At 45.3% G+C, this 6,000-nt stretch overlaps 1 protein-coding gene across 1 annotated transcript in view; it reads right to left on the bottom strand.

Moving 5' to 3' along the window:
• Positions 1 to 5,774, bottom strand: part of EZH1 (enhancer of zeste 1 polycomb repressive complex 2 subunit) — a 28,999-nt gene extending 23,225 nt beyond the window's left edge. Inside the window, exon 1 of the mRNA XM_014833767.3 lies at positions 5,710 to 5,774. The gene's annotated coding sequence lies outside the window, so the exon portion shown is untranslated. The remainder of the gene's footprint in view (positions 1 to 5,709) is intronic.
• Positions 5,775 to 6,000: the final 226 nt, after the last annotated feature.

Raw genomic sequence — 6,000 nt, forward strand, 5'->3', positions numbered from 1 at the left:
AAAAGAAAAATATGGGAGCTGGAGATATTTGAATGGTCAAAGTTATAAAGAGATGGTTGGGAAGGTGACTGAAAAATAGAAAGTAGAAAAAATCAGCCAACTCTCCACTTACTGACAGTGACTAAACCTTCTTAGCTAAACGATACTGGAGAAAAAAAATAAAATCAAAACAAAGAAGCAGGGAAAAGAAAAAAGATACTGCCCATACTAGTCTCTTAGATCTACCACATGGGCAGCCGCTAATCTGTTTTTTGCCGCTGTAGTATTTCCTGCTCCAGGAATGCATATAAACGGAATTATATAGTATGTTGTCTTTTGTGCTTTTTTTCTTTCATTCAACATGATGTTGAAATGCATCCATGTTGTGTATATCTTGTGTTCGTCCCTTTTTATGGCTGAAAAGTATTCCCATGTATGGGAATCACTACAAGTCATTCCACCACGTGACCTTCTGTGTCTGGGTCCCCTCACTGACAAGATCTTGGTGGAGATGAAGAGCAGAAAGAATTAGCGCTGATGCTTGTGGAGAGAACTTGGGATTCCAGAGTGGGAGAGAGACAGTATACGTTAGGGAGCAGCCAAAATGAACTATTTTGTGGCCAACAAAGTGGTCTGTGGGAGCATTAAAATTGGGGCACAGGCGGAGCTGGAAGGCATGCACTGGGTGATCTGTATAAACCGGGGATGCGGGGAGGGCCCCGCGAGGGGATCTGGGAGGCGTATCTGCATCTGTCTTGGAAGAGCTGGCCTTGCCTCCTGCCTCAGCTAACTGCTGCTGTTGAGCCTCTTGTTGTTTTTGCTGAATAGGCTTGTATTTGGCTCTCTTGAGTTTTGCTCTGTGGTTCTCGAACCAAACCTTCACGACTGTTGGATGTATCTCCATTTTTGAGGCCATTCTCTCTGAAGGCTGGAGGTCGGGTATGGGTTCTCATTGAACAGGAGCTGCAAATCTGCCAGTTGTTTCTGAGTGAACATGGTTCTTTTCCTCTGTGGCTACTTCTGGTGCTTTCCTTTAGGAAGGTCCCCTGGGTCAGACATCGTGTAACCTGGATGTGTTCCTATGCTCTGGTCCAGTGACCTGACAGTTTTTTTTTTTTCCATAAAGTTAAATATATACTTATCATACAATCTTGCATATAATTTCTAATTATTTATCCAAAAGAAATAAAAATATATGTCTCCACAAAGATCTGTACACAAATGTTCATAGCATCTTTATTCATAATAGCCAAAAAGTGGAAACAACACAAATAACTATGGATTGGCAAATGGACATAAAGTGCAGTATGTACATACAATGGAATACTACTCAGCAACAAGAAGGAATGAACAGTTCCCATACATACACAACTATCTCAAAAGCATTATGCTAAGTGACAGAAATAAGACACAAAAAACTACATACTATATGATTCTACTTACATAACACTCTACTAGAATGATTCTAGAAAGGGCAAACCTATAGTGACAGAAAGCAGCTCAGTGGTTGCCAGAGGCTGGGGGCTGGGGAAAAAGGATTAAATAGAAAGGAACATAAAAGAACTTTTTTGAGAGGATGAAAATGCTCTCCACCTTGGTGTGGTGATGGTTATATGACTATGTACTTTATGAAAATTCACTGAACTATATACATGAGTTTATTGTATGTAAATTTTTACCTCAATAAAGCTGATTAAAGAAAATATGTCTTTCTTGAGGATAGATCAATCCAGTATTTTCTAGAGAATTTTACCATTAAAAATCTTTAGGCAATTCCACCCTTAAAAAAAAACCTCTTGAGGCTGGCCCTGTGGCACAGTGGTTAAGTTCACACATTCTGCTTCATTGGCCCGGGCTTTGCCAGTTTGGATCCTGGGTGTGGACCTATGCACGGCCTGTCAAGCCATGCTGTGGCTGGTGCCCCACATATAAAGTGGAGGAAGATGGGCACAGATGTTAGCTCAGGGCCAGTCTTCCTCAGCAAAAGGAGGAGGAGTGGCGGCAGATGTTAGTTCAGGGCTAATCTTCCTCAAAAACAAAACAAAACAAAAACTCTTGAGTGACTTCAGAATGAATAATAAAATGATCAATATTGGTTCATTAACTGTAAAGAAATGTTACAAGTATACTAATGTAAGACATTAATAATGGGGAAACTGGATGTAGGGCTTATGGGAACTCCATGAACTATCTTCACAATTTTTTTGTTAATCTACAACTGTTCTAAAAAAATAAAGTTTACTTTTTAAAAAGACTGATAATTAGAAATAAGAACTACCCTATTTACATGTCAAAGCTCTACAAAAAAAGAAAGCTATAAAAACTTGGAAATTTTTCCCCAGAAAACTGGATCTCAATTTGCTTCAAAGACTAAAACTAGAATGTAGTCTGTCACTAGCTGGAAACGGGAAAACATTATTGAAATGTCGGGGGACAAACCATTTAAGGAAGAATATTCTTAAACTTAGAGAGATTGAGGTCAGAATATAAAAGTTCCGGTGCCGTTTGGGGCTGAGTGGTTAAGTTTGCGCAGTCCGCTTTGGTGGCCCAGGATTTCACCAGTTCGGATCCTGGGCACAGACATGGCACTGCTCGCCAGGCCGCACTGAGGCGGCGTCCCACATGCCACAACTAGAAGGACCCACAACTAAAATACACAACGATGTACTGGGGGATTTGGGGAAAAAGCAGGGGAAAAAAAAGAATACAAAAGTTCCATACTATGAAGTTCTTTCATTCACTTGTCTTAGGGGTAAGTTCAATGTCTTTACTACTTTCCCTTTTACAACAAATAATTTTATTAAGCAGCAGGGTAAGTAAGGCTTTGGAGGCAGGTGGCACTGCAGATTTTTAAGTTTTCCATCTCATTCTTTCCTTTTCAGTTCATGGTGGAGTTGAAACATGAACAGTAGGGATGACACCACCTCTGCAAAGAGCTCTAGTAACACACAATTGAGTCATTCTGGTGATCACCAATTTCATCAACATTCTCATGAAAATCAACTCCATGGCTAGGTACACAGCCTGATGGATCCTTCAACTAGCATCTATTAAGCACATCTTTATACCCTCCCACTTCTCCAAGGTATTTACGTTTGTTACAGTTTGAGCTTCTGGGCACTACACACACAGAAAGAACCTTACTAACAGGAAGCTGTGACCCTGAATTATTATTTAAAATAAAATTACAGCATTAATATTTTCTAGTGTTGCTTTATTAAGAGAATCAGGTCATATGAATTGCAGACAATGAGACACAAAGGAAAACACTGGCTCTTAGGATGTACAATGCTGATATAGAAGAGTTAAAGCAATATCCTAACAGGCTGGAGTCCTATCTTAGCTGGTTCTGTACTACACTGGCACAAAGCTTAATAGCTAGCGACTGCTCATTATCATTCAATAAAAACAAAACTTTTTAGCTATTCCATTCTGAATCGAAGTATTAGGACAAGTGTGTCAGAGAACATAACACATCAGAGGGACTAACTACCCATTAAGTAACTGTTGACTTTAAGGTTTGGAGCCCTGACGCCCCAGCTGATGACAAGCTGATGGACTAAAGAGGGAGAAAGGCGCCCAATACAGTTTGGACAATTTTTTTTTTAAGCTGGAGACTTTCCCTAAGAGCAGTTTTTCCTTTTTAAACCCTCCCCCTCAAACCTAATCTGTTATAATTCTCTTCACCTTTCTCCACCTGTTTTTTCTCTTTTCTCTTTAACTATCCCATGTAGAAATGTAGTGTGTTTTTAGTGTTGCTGCCTCAACAAAGTAGAAACTTTTTAAACTTAAGAGAGGAAAAGATATACTTAATGAAATGAATTGTTACATGTTTCATATAAGGCACAAACCAAGGGCAGGAACTGTTACCCACAGGACTAAGGAAGTTAGATTTCAGATCTCAAGAATTAAATAGACAAAGTTAATATTTTAAATAGTTTTTAAAAGGCACACTAATTGAAAGACAAGTCTAAGAGAAACAAGTCCGACTACATGTTCTCACCTTTTCCTTTCTCAGAAAAGTCGTCTTGGGAGTAACATTTCATATTTAATCCTGGGCTTTTTATTCTAGCACTGTTTTAAAGAGAATTAAATCAACACCATAATGAAGAGGTCATTTGCGCCTCAAGGAGTTTTAGAGCTGTGCCTTAGCATCAAGTTCCATGATTGATCTACAAGTACTCTGTCAGTCAGTGGTAGAAACCAGGATCCAGATCTCACAACTCCCAGTCCCAGAGATCTTCCCACCATTTATTCCACAAATATGTATTGAGCACCTACTGTGTGCCTGGCCCTGTTTTAGGTGCTTAGCATACGTGAGTGAATAAAACAGACAAACATCTCTGCTCTGGGAGAGTTAATTCACAGTGTCTGTGATACACACACTCAGCATAAACCTTGACAATAATACTATTATTACATTTTTATAGATGGTCCTTTTCCTCTACTATAAATATGTTTAAAAAAAAAAAAAGTACTTATCTCCTAACACACATTCTCCTCTACCTAAGTAAGAAATCTCTTATCAATGCCACCCCATCCCAGCCCTGGGGATTCCAAGGCTTAAAATAAAGCTCTCAGAGAAACCTCTGATAGAGTTGGCACCTTCTCAAGCTGGAAACTTCACTCAATGCCAGTTTCCTAAACCTAAAAGCATCGGGTAAGGAGATTCTTCTCTTCGAAGACATCATGGCAGCAAACGTGGATGAAGAGATCTACACTTTCAAAGTGGTCCTCGCCCACACCCGGTTGTTCGTCTACCTCTGCTCTTTTCCCTCATCCGCACCTCTCTAGCCCCGGGCTCCATACCTAGGCTCTCCATTTGCCATCCTAGATTTCACCTATCGAAACCCACTCTCAATATTCCACTGGCGGTACTAACATCCTTCCACATCCTTTCCCCTCCCCGGCCCCGAAACAATTTCACAGTAGTCACTTTTTACCGAAATAAGTTTGTCCCACATTTCCTAACAAGCATGTCCCATATCCAACACCTTGTCTTGGCTTTAAGGCGCTTTTCCTTCTCCCATTTGATCCCCAGGAGAATTCCGGGGTGGGCAGGGACTGGCGCGAGACCAAATTTGGAGAGCAGCCTCTTACTCAAGGCCGGGACCGGGGTGAGGCGAGCGAGGCGCCTAGCGCGCAAAACCTAAGGAAGCACGCGGCACCGGCACGACCCCGGGACGGTGCGCCTCCGTACATTTTGCGCCTTAGGAGCCTCGCTCGCCTCGCCTCACCCTAGTCCCGGCCCGGTTTTCACTGCCACCCCTTCCCCAACACTCCCCAAAGTCGTCGCAAGCTGGGCCCCCGTGCCTGGCCCTGCCCGTGCACAGCCCCAGGGCCCTGGGAGTCCACGTCGCCAAAGGCCCCCGCAGGTGCCACCGCCCACCCGCACCCTCTCTACGCTGGGGCGCCCGCCCACCCGGCCCACCCCGCCCTCCACCGGGATTCCCCGTCCCGGGCCCGCCCCCGCCGCTCCTCCTCCCGGACACACCGCCCTCCCCGCCTCAGACGCGGTCCTCGCCGGGGGCTCTCTCGCCCCGTTGCCCCCTTTCCCCGAGCCCTCGGAACGGGAAGGGGGCGCCCCGCCACCCCCGGCCAGGGAGGCAGTGTGCCCCTCCGCTTCCTCCCAATTCTCTGACCCCTTTGCCTCTCCCTCCCTGAGGCCGCGGGTGGCGAGGTGCCCAGGCCCGGCCCCACCGCCCGGCCCGGGCTTGTTTACTCACTCACCCTCCATCCCGAGCCGCAGGGACCCGCCGCTAGCACGCCTGCGCGCCGAGGCCCCGCCCCCGCGCCGCGGCCCCGCCCCGCGCCTCCTCCCGGCGCCTGCGCCCTGCGCCGCCGGCGTCCAGCCGGTCGGGCCACCTGGGCTTCCTTCTTCGTACGTCTGTCCTTTGGCGCCAATACCCCGAACTCAGGAGTCTGAGGTGGTGCAGCCCAAGCCCGACGGTTTCCAAGGCGGCTCTGTCAGGGTACAGGGAGGGCTCTTGGGAAACCTCCTGGAGCCACTAATGTCTTCTT

Source organism: Equus asinus, chromosome 13 (assembly GCF_041296235.1).
Source record: "Equus asinus isolate D_3611 breed Donkey chromosome 13, EquAss-T2T_v2, whole genome shotgun sequence".
Lineage (NCBI taxonomy): Eukaryota > Metazoa > Chordata > Mammalia > Perissodactyla > Equidae > Equus > Equus asinus.